The 17,065-nt window shown below is 42.1% G+C and overlaps 1 protein-coding gene and 1 long non-coding RNA gene across 6 annotated transcripts in view; both read right to left on the bottom strand.

The window, feature by feature from the left end:
• Positions 1–17,065, bottom strand: part of LOC134213062 (receptor-type tyrosine-protein phosphatase kappa) — a 436,242-nt gene that overhangs the window by 115,200 nt on the left and 303,977 nt on the right. Inside the window, exon 4 of one of the 5 annotated variants that reach the window (XR_009979395.1) lies at positions 9,314–9,385. The exons of the other annotated variants lie outside the window; for them this stretch is intronic. The gene's annotated coding sequence lies outside the window, so the exon portion shown is untranslated. The remainder of the gene's footprint in view (positions 1–9,313; positions 9,386–17,065) is intronic. 5 annotated transcript variants of the gene reach the window in all.
• On the bottom strand, positions 13,841–14,458 carry LOC134217224 (uncharacterized). The gene is made up of 3 exons (XR_009980953.1): positions 14,303–14,458; positions 14,156–14,221; positions 13,841–13,975 (listed from the first exon to the last, which is right to left on the bottom strand). It is a non-coding gene; the product is annotated as an uncharacterized LOC134217224 (long non-coding RNA).

Raw genomic sequence — 17,065 nt, 5'->3', positions numbered from 1 at the left:
AAAATTATAACATTGCACAGTGTTGCTTTTTGTCGATTTGGTGCGCTTTTTTAATAACACCGTTCCTGCTGATTTTTTCGCTGTTGTATGTTTGCAGAAGAATGACAAACAAAATATAGCTAAAACTCAACAGAAACGATGCTATTCCAAAAGCGCACGCAATCGACAAAACGCCACACTGTGCATTTGGTTGCGTCGCCGCTTTCCATAGCGGCTATATATGTGCACAATGAATCAAAAGAAATAAATTTTGGCTGTTATGCCCTTTTCAAATGCTGGTCTAGATATGTTCAATGAGATGAAAAATGGAACAGTTCCCCTAGTAAAAACAACGGATTATAGATGAAGTGTGGTCTTGGAATCGACGAGTGGTTGAGTGGGTGAGTAAGAGTGAGCGAGTAAAAGTAAGTAAGTGGAAGTTAATGAGTTAGTGAGAGTGGGAAAAAGTGAGTGATTGAGTAATAGAGAATGAATAAATGAGTAAAAGTAAGTGAGTGAGTAAATAAGAGTGAGTAAGTAAGTGTGATTCAGTAAGAGTGAGTGAGTGAGAAAGAGTGAGCGAAGAGTGGGCTGCGAAATGGTGAGTTGTCATCTGGGAAGGAGCGACCTACACAGCTCTGGTCCTCACAAGTTCCAATCTCACGCTTCCACGGGTTTTCCGATGACAATCGACCGCCAGCTAAGGGTTTTGTACTTAGCTGGTAGTGCAGCTTGGGCACTGTTTTCCTTCTGACATCAGCTAGAGTGAGTGGGTGCTACCAAAGGGACCTAACCCCTAATCCCAAGGCGTTAAGCGACCCGTGCCGTGGGGATGCATGGCCAGGGGGGTGAAATAATGAGCTAGGCCTTCAACGGAGCCTGTGGGGTATCTGGGCAACCTCCACAGTAATTGTCCCTTACCGTGTCATGCTGGGCTCTGGCGTGGTGGACCTCTTTTCCCGAGCAACTCGTGGGACCAAAATGGAAAAACAAGTTAATTCTTTAATTAGTGGTGGTAGTGTAGGCGACAGCCCCTTCGCAAGAGGTGGATTGTTCAGGTCTCCGCCTAGGAGACCAGAAGCAATAGTCGGCAGCTCGGTGCGCAGCGCCAGCGTGGGTCACATAACCATCTCCCAGGCTACGCCGGTAGGGGTTATAGACGGCCCATGGCATAAGCATAGCATAGCATAATATCAGTAAGGACCTCAAGAGTAGCTTGCTGAAACTTCGAAAGTCGATGTTGGACGCCAAGCTGGAGAGGGCGGTCGGGACGACCAAGTGTAAACCCTTGAAATCCGTGGAGTCGAGGTCTACCCAGACCGAGGCCCAAGGATTCGCGGACTCGGGCAAGGTCGAATCGACCGAGGGCGTGCCAGCGAAGACGGTGGTACCAAAGTCTACCCAGACTGAGGCTCAAGTATTCGCAGGCACGTCGGGGGTCACTGCTCCAACGGAGCAGACACAAAAACGGGGGAGACAGTCTCCAGGGGGTGAGCTCCCTGGGGGCCGCTCCAAAACGCGGAGGGTTACTACCCCGAAGAAGGGTAGTGGGGCTGGGAAGCTGAACCCCGACCAGGTACCTCCCAAACCGGGGGAGGAAGGACCTGGAAAGGTCCGTCCACCCAGGAAAGACGGTGGTAAGGGGTTACGGCAGGCTGAGAACTCTCAGCCGCCCCAGACCAGGGAAATAGAGGGGGATGACGCCTCCTAAACCATGGTCAAGAACAAGAGTAAACCGAAGACGTCAAGGGCCGAAAAGAAGGTTCAGGCGAACGAGGGTAGCAAGAAGTCGCCAATCGCTCCAGGGGCGATGCCCTAGTCATCAAGACGGACGAGGTACTAAGTACTCGGACGTCTTGAAGGCGATGAGGAGTGACTTCAAGCTCGGTGAACTCGGCGCCGACGTACGTCAAATAAGACGTACCCGGATGGGCGAGATGATCCTCGAGCTGAAGCGGGGCGTCTCGCAAAAGGGTGCCGCCTACAAGAAGTTGATGGAGGAAGTCCTAGGCGAGGCGGTCAAGGTGAGGGCACTCACGACGGAGGTGAATCTAAGGGTTAAAGAAGTCGAAGAGCTCGTCACGGCACTGCGGCGACAGTGTGAAGTGGAGACGCCCACCGTAGCCGTTCGGCTACGGAAAGGTCCGGCTGGACACTTGTAGCATTGGTTCGGCTATCTGCAGCGGATGCCTCCAAGGTAGTCAAGTTAGGGAGCGTCAAGGTGGGATGGTCGGTGTGCCCTGTGGGCATATACGAGCAACCCGAAGTTTGCTTCAAGTACCTGGAACCGGGGCACAAGCAATGGGACTGCAAAGGCCCTGACAGAAGCAAGCTCTGTCGACGCTGCGGATTGGAGGGACATAAGGCACAATGCTGCACAAACCCTCCCAATTGTTTGATTTGTTTCGGCAAAGCTGTGAACAGCAAGCACCCCATGGGGGGTTCGAAGTGCCCGGCGTTTAAGCGTGCTGCAAATTCACATGCTTGCCACATGTGGTCTGGACACTACTCCGGACAACCTAGTTCGGAGGATGTGTAAAGATGAAGTTGGCTGGAACGCCGTTTTATCGGCTATCGTCCAAATCGTATCGGAGGTACACAGGAGGTGGCGCGTGGACTCAAGGATAGCTAGTTCAGGCCCAAACAAGAGGTGGTCCAAGGGTTCGGAGTCGGCTTCATGGGTCATACCGGTGGTCATGCCCTGTGGATCGAACAAGTGGCCGCGCGAAGAACAACATGGTATCGTCGCTTTCGCGGCGTCGGTCAACCGGGCGGGTTCCGAGCCCGAGGACGGAAAGGGGTCCTCGTCAAGGCTGGGGTAGGCGTAGGCACCGCTTCGGCAAGTCCCTTTGTGTGTTGGCGAACAGACCCTATCACAGAGAGGGTGCACGCGGCATCATCATTCTTGATACCAGCCGTGCAGAGGGAAGCAGGTGCGAAGTCTACTCTTCCCACCTTCCGAGGACATAGGGCGTGGTAAGGCCACTTGGAAAGCCGGCAATGCGCTGGCACGATACCATGGTTCTTTTAAAACAGCGAGTCACGATGTTCGAGGCTGCAAGGACACGCAGCTAACCTCGAGGGTGCGTCGTGCACTGGCCCCCTTTTGAAGCATTACTTTCTGGTTGTACCGAAAAAACTATGGACTTGGCGGCAATGGAAACGGTTTAGCGGGTCGGGGATGTAGTCCTGCCTCCCTCGTTTGCTGTCGGAGGTGGTCCCTAACCCCGCACTTCCTGGACAACCCAGGATGTCTGTTGAGCAGATTCCCCCTCCATTGCTTAGGAAGAAAAAAAAAAGAGTGAGCGAGTGTATAAAAGTGAGTGAGTGAGTGACTAAAAGGGAGCGAGTAAGAAAGTGAGTAAGAATGAGTGCATTAGTAAAATTGAGTGAGTAAGTGTGAGTGAATGAGTAAGATAGAATGAGCAAGAGTGAGTGAGCGGGTAAAAGTGAGTGAGTGGTATAAATGAGCGAATGAGCCAGAGTGAGTGAGTGAGTAAGAGCGAGTGAGTGACTAAGAGGAAGTGAGGGAGTAAGAGTGAGAAAGTAAGTTACAGGGAATGCATGAGTAAAAGTGAGTGAGTGAGTATGTAAGAGTGAGTGAGTGACTAGAGTGAGTGAGTGAGCGAGTAAGAGTGAGTGAGTGACTAAGAGTGAGTGAGTGAGCGAGTAAGAGTGAGTGAATACTCATATGTGAATATGTACATTATGTGGAAGATAATGATTTGAAAAATGTATTGGAGGTAACCACTTTCCCTTTGATGGGACTTGAACCCACGACCCTCAGGGTGGCCTAATCCCCGGAATATAGGCAATTTAATTTGATTGAACTGAAGAGAGAGTGGTTGAAAGTAAATGAATCTTTGAAAATGGATAAGTGAGAGAGAGTAATAGTGAGTGAGTAATAATTAGTGATGCAGAGGAAGTGATGGAGTGAGGGTGTGTATGTTAGAGAGCGAGAGGCACTGACGGTAGGGCACCACTTGGCGCAAGAACAATAGCCTATGAGAACAATAGTGTGGTTGCATCGTGTGGCGCCCACCTATGTCTTCGCCAGTATAGAGAGAGAGATCTTGTTTGTCTTCGGAAAGTCGCATTGACTTAAAGAAGGCATCATCTCTGTTCGTCTTATATCGAGCAGACGCGTTAGGCATAATTACTTCTGCGTACCTTATATCTGGCAAACGCGTCCGTTTGAAGAAGGCATCATCTCCTCTATCTGCTTTATACCAGGCAAACGTGTTTATTTAAAGAAGGCAACATCTCCTCTGGCTGCCTTAATCCGGGCAAACGCGTCCATTTAAAGAAGACATCATCTCCTCTCCTCTCACACTCCTTTTCATAGAATTGTACTTTTCCAGGTTATTATGGGGTGGAATGTCAGTTAAGGTCAGTTAATTAGACGAAAAATCAAAACTGTTGGCTAAACAGAAGCTTTAATGCATTTCTCTAAGTAACTCTATTTTTATTTTTTGCAAAGATTGTCATTTTGCGATTCATCGATATCTGTTGGTGTTAAACATAATAATGGAATACTACAGATTCGAAATGTTTTCGGGGTAATTGCCTTTTGGGGTAATGGATTTCGGGGAAATGTCCCATTCGGGGTTGTGAATTTCGGGGTAATGCCATTCGGGGTAGTGGGGTGGAACCACAATACACAACATCTCTCCTTCGATGTAAAACTGACAATAATTATAAAGAATTGAGCATATTCTACTTTAGTTCCGAAATGAGTGATTTTACAATTATTATGCCAAATGACCATTATGCCAAAGGACCATTATGCCAAACGGTCGTTATGCCAAACGGCGTTATGCCAAATGACCTACACTCAAAAATTTAGTATGCGTCCGAACATGTTTCCTTTATTATGCAGAACGATGTCATCGATATATTTTATTTTTTATTTTGCGGGTGAGTAAATAATTCAGCAAATAAAAATTTTGTGCGCCTCAGATCGTTTTTCCTTTAGCACGTTGAACGGTCGCACTATTTTCAAAATATTTTGCTCTACGTTGTTTGGGTGAGTAATTTAATTACCAAGTAAAAATTTAGGGCGCGCACGATCGTTTTGCTTTAGCACGCAGAACAATCGCGCGATCATCGATGTATTTTGTTCTGCATTGTGAGGGTTTTTAAATAATTTAGCAAATATAAATTTAATGCGAGTTAGATCGTTTTTCCTTTAGCACGCAGAACAGTCCGCGATCATCGAAAAGTTTTTTCAAGCAATGGTCGGTAAGTCATTTAATATTCTGTTTTTGTTAAAACTCGATAAAACCACAAACTACACTTGGCGTACCGTTTACCACAATGAACCCTGCTACACTCCCTGCTCCAATTATTATACATCCCAGTGATTTCTCATGGAAGTACAGATGCCTCGTCGGCTACCATCAAAGCGAGTATCTTGTCAACATGGGTTAGGGATAAAAAGTCGAAAGACAAAAAGTCTAAGAGACAAATGGTCGAAAAGGACAAAAGGTCGAAAAGGACAAAAGGTCGAATCATAACATTTATTATGCATTTCAGAAATTCCTTTGGAATGCACCCTGTTGGTTGGTATTGTACAAGAATACATGTGAGAGAGTTAGTTCTAGAAAATAGATTTCGAGAGTTCGGCTACGTGCCTGGTGCAGTGTTGTCCTACATTCAGTGCAAAAAAAATCTGCTCTTTGATTTTACTCCATTCAAACGATTTTATAATCTTAGCTAAGTAAGTGTAACTAATAGAGGGATATTTGAATTTTCTAATTGTCATGTCAAACTATTGAAAAAATGCACACCAGAGCCACAGGAGCGCGCACACTGAAAATACACTGGAGTGTTTTCACTGGAGTGTATTTTCAGCGCGCGCGCTTTTGTTGCACTGACGTGCATTTTTTTGACAGTTTGATATGACATTTAGAAAATTCAAATATCCTTCTATTAGTTGCCTTTACTTAGTTAAGACTATAAAATCGTTTAGATGGAGTAAAATCAAAGAGCATATTTTTTTCGCACTGAGTAGTAGGACAACACTGGCCTGGTGCTGGGAATTTGGTTTCATCAGTACCCGTCAAGCGGCGGAGGACGACGGAGGTTCTTCGTAGCTTAGTAGAGAAAGCACCTGTCTAGTGTACTGGTTTCGTGGGATCAAACCACACCGAAGGAAGTAGTTACCCTCCAATACATTTTTCGAACTAAATCTATCACATGTTGTGCACATGCATAAATCGAGTTTCAGACATAGTAAATACACCCTTTTATCAACTTGTTCTTCGTCAACTTTTTGTCTCTTTGGACCTTTTGTCCCTTTCGACCTTTTGTGCTTTTCTACCTTTTGTTCTTTCGACCTTCTGTCTTTTTCGACTATTTGGCTTTTGACGTTTTGTCCTTTCGACCTTTTGTCATAGATTTCATTTTCCTACCTATTCCTTAATTGACCTGCATTCGGAAACGGCCGGAGCTGGTGTTGCTTAAATTTGGGTAAACAGTTCTTACACATTGAAGCTAATGTTAGTCTCAAACACAATCTATTGGTTCTATGTGTAATAACAGCTGGCCTAGATGTGATCTCAAAGACACTAAATTGATTTCAGTTTGAGTCGTTAATTGATACTCCACTAGAATAAGAATTGGAAATACTGGTTGACCCGACATTTCCAGAAATGTGAATAGATCTAATGTTTAGCAGTGGAAGACTCATTGATGGACTGGGAGCAATTGAACATGTGATGATTGTTATATGTAGATGACTTCTATTCCAGCGATGAACAATTTCAATAAAGATAGCAATATGTACTCATTACAGATTTGCTTCATAAATGAATACCTTTACCGATTTGATCGTCCAACTACAGAGGAAACAGTTCAGCGAATTTCAAATTTGGCATGCAAACTAGTCTAGGGAGTTGGATTTCAAATGCAGCCGCATTGTTGTGTAGCTGCTTGATGAGTCGCTGTTTCTCTTTTTGGAACCAAAATACCAATGCTAGACATTGGGATGGTTTTGAAACCATGAGATAAAAACACAGCGTAAGTGGTCAAAATTGATATTAATTGAAGGATTAGAAGTAAAAGCATGCAGGCGATAAAATTATAGTTTCGAGAAAAGTGCTGCAAAATTTGGTATCTCAGATTTTTGGTAAACCCGTTATGGTACTGCTTTGTCTTTAAAAATGTTTATCACATTTCTGGAATTTGGCAATTGGAGTCACTGCTTAACTGTTTATCAGTTGCTCAAACATTGACTCAATGTTACGCTCAAGTCGGCTAAATGTCTCTCGCACGACGGCAAAAACAGGTTTGATCAATGGGTGTGTCCAATAGCGCACTTCTCCTCCTATGACAACAATTTCAAAGCATAAAAAGATTGGCATGAACAACGATTGGCAAGACTCTTACAACTGGAAATTTTAATGTGCCAGAAGCGAAATTTATTTATATGGAAATTTTGAAATTGCTTCTTTCACCCAGTCTGTCGTCGTCAATCGTTTTCCAGTTGTTCGTGACGTTACCGACAGCTTCGATGACGACGACGAATGGGCGGATGGCAAGGAAATAATATTTTATGCATCCTTGCAGATGGCATGGAATAAGGTAGCGTTAGATATTTCAATCTGGGTGAAGTGCAGAACACTTTTGGAAGCCCCTTTCTTTTGGTACAGTTTCATAACTCATACTATTCAGTTTAAAAACATCTCTCTAGTTTGTCTAGCCTCTCAGGGAAATTAGACCGTGGACGGAAATGCGGAACGTCACTATACCTTCAAATTTCCAAACAATGTGTACTAATATATGAATTTAAGAAGATTGGGAAGTACTGAGTACAATGATCAGAATAAATACTGTTTATTCAAGTTGAAACCACCACTGGTGGATTTAAACTGGGACAAGGTGGAGCATATTACTTAGCCGTTTGAATATTTTACAAAAGGTTTGTCGATTTAAAAAAAATCACAAAAAACCATTATTGTTGTTCTTTATTTATTATTATTTAATCCTCATTTTAAGCAGGACATTGAAGTATTGCAAGTTGCGTATCCGATTTTGTTTTTTAATTTGTTTTTTTTGTTACGTAACGATTCATATACTCGCCCTCCCCTCCTGTGTCACAATAAGTAACGGTTGCTCAAACCCCCCTTCAAGCGTTGCGTAATATGTGCACAAAGCCAAACTAAACCATCTACTTGTTAGTATACGTATAAAAATACGAAGAATGATAATCAAATGTTTTTCAAACATGCATACATTTTGGATACTCTTTGGAGTTTTTTTTTATCAATACTTCAGGCAAACGCATAATCATTGTGTCCCTGATTCCCCTAGATCAATTTTATTATCAAATGTTGCGGTGATGGATTGCAAATTGTGCAGCTCTCTACAATTTGGTTGTAACAGCAAAGTGGTATTTTCTTCGAAAAGTTGGTATGCAACAAGGAGTTAGAAGGGGAGAGATATATGCGATATACGTATTGTAGAACATTGGACAGTTTTCGTCCTACCGCATATTGCAGAGACATGTGGGTCACAATAGAAGTTGAACAGCGAAGTATGTACATTTATGTATGAAACTGTTCTTCAAAAAAACACTCTCGCAGCAGCGTTCTTCAGCAAAGTTTTTCTGCATCATTTGGGTTATACTTTAACGCAATGTGCCACTTGGTTTACTATGAACTGAAACCTCTAGAAGTAAAATTGCAAAAAATATACGTTTTCCATACTCATTTCCATACAAACTTCAAACGCGATGCGTAAAGCGAGGAAGCAAGTAATCGGGCCCAAATTCGGCACAGTTGTTTGGGACCCAAAATGGACCCAGAAATCAATGGAAAAACCATTGATTTGAAAAAATGACCATGACGCCCCACTCTAATATACATTCATCAATATGCCATCATCCCGCTTATTGAGATGCTTCACCATGCGAACATATTCTAGGCGTTCACATCACTTTTTCCACCTGTGGCGGCAGAAGCCCATACCGAATATGTTGTGCACAGAGTCGCCTTCTTTTGCCCGTAGTTCATTGCTTCTGGCCTGGCAGAAAAGCTTCCGGTTGATTTATGGTCAGCCAAGTCAGCGCAGCGAGCGGAACATGTTCATTGTTTGGCCAACGCAACAAGAGAAACAAACAGCACATACTGGTTGTGTCTTAATTCCTCTGTGTGGATTCGAATTTTCCTCAGGCAGTATGATAGCTTGTAGTGTAGCCGGCGTGCTGTTTGGTTAGGAAACTGTTCCGGTCATATTTCACCGTATCGGGAAAAATGGATCATAATAAATTATGAACCCGGTACTGACGGCTACCGATGGGCATTTTCTCTGCGAGGAAATGCTTTATACTTACATTGTCTGCAAATGATTGTTGGAAAGTTGGTGCAATCGATTCCACCATTACTTTGATGGGTGTGTTGCTTACCTGTAAATAGAGCACGAGAATATGGAATGAAGTAAATTAGTAATTGCCACAGAATGGATTGATGTCTTCACAAATCTCCAAGACAATATATTTTTTCATGTTCTTGATTTTGGATTTCTATTTATAAAAATCCAGATCAATCCACCTAGTGTTGGTGGTGCCTTTCTCGCGCATTAAAATAATAAGAAAAACACATAAGAGCGGTCGAAATAGCACTTTTTCCATCAATTCATATGCATTTGCGGTCACTTGAATGCATTGCTGCAAACTTTGAAAAAAAAAAATTTTTTTTTCGTTTTTGAAATTTTTTTTCCCAAGGGGGGACCCTTGGCAGAAAAACAATGTTTTTTCAATAACTTTGGAACGCAACAACGGAACGAGCCAATTTTCAATAGGAAACAACTAGACCGCAATCCGCGTCGACTGCAACTTGTTGCGAGCAAATCGAATTATGCTAAGTACCAAAAAGTGTGTCTCACATTTTTGTACACACACACACACACACACATACATACACACATACAGACATCATCTCAATTCGTCGAACTGAGTCGATTGGTATATAACACTTTGGGTCTCCGAACCTTCTATCAAAAGTTCGGTTTTGGAGTGATCCTATAGCCTTTACGTATACTTTGTATACGAGAAAGGCAAAAACTACCCATATATTTTTTTATTTCTGTACATATGGTACGGTTTCAAAAAATGAAAAGTTGGACCATCCCTTATTATTTTTGCAGTGTGATTTTTTAAAATGAAATATTAAACCATTTGGGTACGAAGGTGAAATGTGAGAACGATAGCGCCCAAGCCACGACGCAAACATTATCTTAGGAGATTTTAAGGCTCAGGTTGTACAGGAGCAGGAGTTCAAGTTCAGCGCTGGTAGGCGATCGAAAACGGCTTTAGACTAATTAATTTCACCGTCTCTAAGAATATGCCCATTAGCAGCACCTACTCCCAGCACAGTCTTCCGTATGGGTACACCTGGAGATTCACTGCAGACAGAATCACAACTCGATCACATTCTGATTGATGGATGGCACTTCTCCGACATTATCGACGTCAGGACCTGGCGTGGTGTGGCGTTAACATCGACTCTTATTTGGTTATGGAAACTACGCCCAAAACTATTCTCAATCAACAATGTTTGTGTGCGTGCCTAAATACCAACGAAAAGGAATCACTCTGGGCCAACACTATTTATGTACGTCTTGTCTGCTTGACGTTTAGAAACTGATTGAGGTAAGGCAACACATAGATTGCTTGGATGATTATGGAGAGTCTCACGGTGAGTGTTCCTTCAAGTTATTTAATCACTCATTCTGAGCTAGTACCACACATCCACCTTCCTCTCGAAAAAAAAAGGTGTACGTCACGGTTACAATATGATATTCATGTAAAATTATTTCCTTTTTTTGTGATTCAAAAAACAATTTAATCAAATAAGCATACGTCTCGCACACCATTCATAGTTGATCTTCGTTGGATTGCTGATTAATGATTTATCAATGTCTCAAGGTATACACACTTTCGTGAATTTACCTGTCCACGGTAACATTCTCGCTAACAAAAGAGAAACCTAACCAACTTTTAGTTTTCTTGGAGAATGCCTACCGCTAAATTTTTTTTTTTTTTTTTTATTTTTTTTTTAAAGAGGCTTGCAGCCCTAGGCTGGCTCACCTCTGGAGTCGCTAAAAATTGCATTAGGCAGATATCTACTTGGTAAAACTGGTATAACGCTCCGTTCTATTTTCTGCAGATTTGAACCACGATTGAATCACGAGATTCAAATATTTTCCAATTGTTTTGGTGTATGAATGCGTCATTTTATCTACGGATCAATCCATTTTGCAATTACGGCGCCTTTCTTGGCGCCAACATGATGATTTCATTTAATTGAAAATTTGAAAAACATGAATAGAACACTGCTGGGGAAACCAGCGAGTTTGTTCTATTTGGCTCCAGATTTAAACTAGAATAGTGGTCGAAAATTTGGAATGAAACTGAATCACTCCTGATTTCACTCTTAGGATGCTATTAGCATTTTCTCAGTTATTAATTGAAAGCTTTCTATGCCCGCCATCGAACAAGTATGTAATCTTGTGTGGCAAGTACAATGGATACACTACACCCAGGGAGTCGAGAATGATTCCCACTCGAAAACATCCTAGACCGAGAATCGAACTCGCCATCTCCGTATTGGCAATCCTACGCCTTTGTTCGCAAGGCTAACTGGAGACCACGTAGGTATTATATCGTAACTAATGAAGTTGATCGGTAAAACAAAAAACTCATAACCAGAGATCGTAATTCTCACTCATTCTCACGAGCAGAGAATGCTCCCTCACCACTGCGATAAATTGATTTGCTCGTTTTCTCACTCCTTTCTTCCTCTCCGTACCATCACCAATTGCAATTAGAGTAGCCTTTATGGAACAATCAACCTAACCCCTACATCACCGTTTTTGTTGATATTTTAGGTTCGAATCTCGTTGCGGTCATTTTTTTTTGTAATTGCCTACCGAAAATTTTCGCGAATAGTGAGTGAGGCGTTAAAGTGGTGAAACGAAAAAAGAAATTCATCAAGTAGGCACGATTCTCGCTTATCTTCTAGGTTCGCTCTAGAGAAAAGAGGGATAGGAGAAAAAAATCATCACAAACTCCGAAAACAGATTCTCCTCCGACCCGAAAATCGATGGATTTCGCCTCATCGAAACGAAAAGTACAAACACTGCTCATAACACAATAATTCACTTACGTTGCATTTACCTTGCCATGGTGTGCTTAGTAATTATTCTAACTTTTCGAAAAAAAAACGACAAGCTTAATCGTGCATTTGTGAATTTCCATCTGTTGGATGCTGAGATCAAATTTATTCAAAGACGGACAACCTATACAGGGCCTCCCGGGTGTTCCAACCCGGGTGTAAGTTCCACCTACGGAGGTATGCGGGCCTCCCTGGTCATTCCAGGGTTGTTAGTCCTTCCCCCCAGTGACCAGGCTACCCGGCACCATAACCCGGGTTGTAAGTCCTCTGCTCCTGAACTATCATAACAAGGTCAGCTGGAGGGGCTTTCCTTACTGACTTCGCTAACATCGTTCCCTCATATTAACACCAACCGACCAACCCCTGCGTAGTAGCAAAACTGGCGCTCTCAGAGTGGGCCTACAATAATTCACCTTTTGTTGGACTGCAATCTGAGGTTCTGATCATTTTTTTTTGCGGGAACCCTCCGCTCCGAACAGTTTTTTTTTCTGAAATCCTTCGCTCTGAAAAATTTACATCTTAGTTTCCATGTCTGGCCGGTGGTTCATTTTCCCCGTGACACAAGCTTCACTCTTTCTTTTTCTCAATCCTTAGCAAACCTTATTTTCGCAGTGTTCTCTTCTTTGCTCTACAATCACATTCTCTCCTTTTTTTGAGTTCTTCCTCTTTTGATATGTATCTGTTGAGACTTTTTCCATATAGGTTCTTTGACGAAAATTTGATCCAACTACACGCCCTAGACTACGTAATGCGGTTTTATAAACACGATTACAATAAAACTACGGAAGTCTGGACATGTGGATTGTGCTGTTTTTTATCTTTATTCATGTGTTTTCTTATTGTCCAATGGACAACTACATCCAAAAGCTCACAATACGGCTATCGCTGACTTTATCTACGAAGAGTGCTGCTGAAGTCCTGCCTTGTTCAAAATTGCCAGGTTAGTATCCCATGTTAGGGACTGCCCCTTATTAGTCCAAATCTTCATGATCCTCATCTCCAGTCATTGACTTTTCTCAGTCTGCAATTCAATTGCCTTACATCTGTATCAAACGCAATTCCTTCATTTTTCTTATGGAACAATAAACAGTCAATGTTTCCACTTTTGCTCATTTTCTCTTTATTGAGGTTTGTGCTTCGGAGTTTCGATATTCAGACAACATGCTAAACAAACAGTATGAAGCCGCTCGGTTTTATTACGCAGTGGATTGTGCACGACAATGACGACTAGTTGTACTGTATACAGTTCTACATTTACGTCCGCTGTTCCTTTTCCTATCAACTATCAACCAGCTATGAAAACGTCTTATCATCCCGCTGCAAGCGTAGTGGTACACAGAAAGAAAATTCGTTATTGAAATTAAAAAAACCATTGGTAAAATTAAAAAGTTGCATTGGTTCTTTTTCGTAGAGAGTCCCGTATGTTCAAAATAAAAGTACACCAACTTTTGTAATAATCATGGCTTAAAAGTTCCACAACGCTCTAAAATTAAAAGTTTGAACATTCAAAACTAAATTGTAGAACTGTCAAATGAAAAAGTTTACAGTATAAAAAATATAGTGAAATATTTTCATTCAGAATCAAAGTTTTCATTTTCTAATTAGAAGAACCCCATACCCCGGCCGTGCTCCAATCATCTTTCCAATTGAAATTAAAATAAACAAATTACAAGGAATGGCTTTCACTTTTTATTTTAAGCTTTTTTCTTCATTTATCTCCCGAAACACGGTGGCCACTTTTAAACGTCAACCCGAGAACAAAGCCTCTGGCCAGAAGGGTGTGCAACATAGTCTTCTGAGGACATTACGCCATGAATTTCCTAAAAATAGAACGAAAATCTTGCATGAATATTGAGTAGCATAAATATTATAAGCCTGGTGCCCCAGCCCCGGTACATCAATCTTTAATTTTGCTCACGACTTTGAAGTACTGGAGCGGGGAACTGTTTTGATCATTGAGCCTTGTGAACTCCAGCATCAACCTTTTCATATTGACCTACCTTCATCTTTATATAAGTGCGCCGTATTTTTGCCGGATCCGGGACCATGGGTGATAAAAACATTTGCTGAAAACAAATAAAAACACATCAGAACTCTCGAACAGGCTATTCTCTAGCACTTTCTCATGAACGGTTTTTGAGACTTACCTACAATCGGGTGGCAAAAGTTTTTTTTAACCAACATCCAGTAGATGGCCGTTTACTTTTTTGGTTCCAGCAGTATCTGAAATAGCTACACAGCAACAGAAATCGACGGATACTTAGTCGAGGCTAAAAAACTTTATCTCGACCAACTGGTTGCCACCTGCAACCTGGCTCAGCTGTAACGACTACACACAAAAAAATAACGTTGTTTTCACTTTCCATCATTCGGTGTCACAGCACTGGCTATGTGTTTACGTAAGGTGATTTAACATTTCTAGAACTTCTGTGACGAAAGCGCGTACTTTTAATTTTACACACAGCCTCGAAACAAAATACTTTTACATAAAATACAAACATTTTACGGAGACGATTTTTACTCTCATTTTAAAGAAAATAAGCCGCTTTTCAGATAGAAAGCGCATTACATTTGATTGCATAGTTTTATTTTTTCTGTGTATTGATAGGCTTCAAGTGTGGTGCTATTAATTCACTGTGAAATTGTATACGTTCACTGTAAGCAATGATATCGACCCAAATTTACCAGCTATAAGTGCGGTCTTAATCAATCGGCTCTTAGCACGGTCTTAATCGACCCTCTCTCAGCTCGGCCGTAATCGATCCGCTATGAGCGCGGTCCTATCGAACCGTTATCAGCCCGGTCCTATCGACTCGCTATCAGCGCGGTCCTATAGACCTGCTATCAGCGCGGTCCTATCGATCCGCTAACAGCGCGATCCTATCGACCCGCTATCAGCGCGGTCCTATCGACCCGCTATCGGCGCGGTCCTATCGACCCGCTATCGGCGCGGTCCTATCGACCCGCTATCGGCGCGGTCCTATCGACCCGCTATCGGCGCGGTCCTATCGACCCGCTATCGGCGCGGTCCTATCGACCCGCTATCGGCGCGGTCCTATCGACCCGCTATCGGCGCGGTCCTATCGACCCGCTATCGGCGCGGTCCTATCGACCCGCTATCGGCGCGGTCCTATCGACCCGCTATCGGCGCGGTCCTATCGACCCGCTATCGGCGCGGTCCTATCGACCCGCTCTCAGCGCGGTCCTATAGACCCGCTCTCAGCGCGGTCCTCATCGTCCCGCAATGTACGCCGTGCTGACGGCCCGCTGATACTGTCGCTCATAAACATTATTTTCAAAATCAAACCAAACTTGTCATATGTCACACTTACAATAACACTTTGGCTCAGAGTGATCCCTTTTCAGTTGTTCATTTTTATTTCTCTAAAGGTTCTAAGTTTGAGTTGCTGTCGTAAAAAAAAATGCAACTCCTGGCAGGATCGCCATTGTGCGTGCCTAAATACCAACGAAAAGGAATCACTCTGGGCCAACACTATTTATGTACGTCTTGTCTGCTTGACGTTTAGAAACTGATTGAGGTAAGGCAACACATAGATTGCTTGGATGATTATGGAGAGTCTCACGGTGAGTGTTCCTTCAAGTTATTTATTCACTCATTCTGAGCTAGTACCACACAGTTTGGTATCGACTACCGACTCGGAACGACCTAGAGTAGGGTGACCATATGAAATTTTTCCAAAGGAGGACAAATCACCCGAATTGAGCGAAAAAGGAGGACATTTGGTTGAAAAAGGAGGACAAAAAATCATCGATCGATTCCTAGCTTCTAATATGATTGAGAATATTATATTTGATAGTTTTTTGCACATTAAAGTGCATTGAAAGAAGTTTTTGTAAATCGAGACAAATACAACATCTTCTTATATTTCATTAAGTAATCTTTTATCTTTATTAACTCCAAAAGTTCCATTTTCCGACTTTCATTATAGTCAACATAAAGCACTTTCTAATTATAAACTACCAGCAACATCTTCTTCAACCAGCTTCAACTAATTCTAAAATCAGTAGCAAACAAATTTTGAATATTATTATGCTGGCATTTTCAGCAATATTCCACAGAATTCTAACAAAAATCATTGTTTTCAATTCTGAATACTTTATTGCAAAAATAGACAACTGACCGAATATTAGGTTCTATAAGGATCGAATACAAGATACTTAGTTGTCCAGCGATTTTTTTTACTTGGATGCCATCGAGAATCAAAATTTAAGGCATATGAATTAGAATGATACTGTTAACTGTATGACCACAAAGTTCTCAATTGAACAGATTTTAAACTGTTTAGATTTAGACTAAAGAAACTCAAAACTGTTCAGATTAGTTTTAGGTATTTTATTCCATTCTAGGCACGGCAAGGCGGCTGCTCTGTGCATCATATATTCAAGAAGCATATCGTCCAACGCGTTTAAAAGGCAATTTGATGGGTTTGAAGAACATTTTGAGAAGTATTTAGGGTAAAACGTCCTATCGTTGTGGTATGCCCTAATGTTGCGGTAGTGTTAAAATAGTCCATTCTGGATATAATACCATTGAAAACAAATGTGGGTACGCTATAACTCTTCGGATTAACAACTAGAACAGCTTTTGTTTGACAAAATTCCGTTCAAAATGATGAAAAATCAACATTTTTCGTTAAAAATTTGAATCCTTTGAGCCTATTATTGCGGTAGTGCTAAGGTCCTATTGTTGCGGTATCGCTCTCCATAAGAATTACATGCAATACCGCAACAATAGGACTGACCTTCAACAAATATCGCAACGATAGGCAACTGCGTCCTATTGTTGCGGTAGTTTGATTTTATTGTGATAAAAACAAAACAACATAAGTTCAGCACAATTGACGTAATATTTACGAAACTATAGTTAACGAGCATCCTATTCAACTACT

This window comes from Armigeres subalbatus, chromosome 2, assembly GCF_024139115.2.
Source record: "Armigeres subalbatus isolate Guangzhou_Male chromosome 2, GZ_Asu_2, whole genome shotgun sequence".
NCBI lineage: Eukaryota > Metazoa > Arthropoda > Insecta > Diptera > Culicidae > Armigeres > Armigeres subalbatus.
The sequence above is the reverse complement of the archived record's forward strand: the minus strand, read 5'-3'. Positions and strand labels throughout refer to the sequence as shown.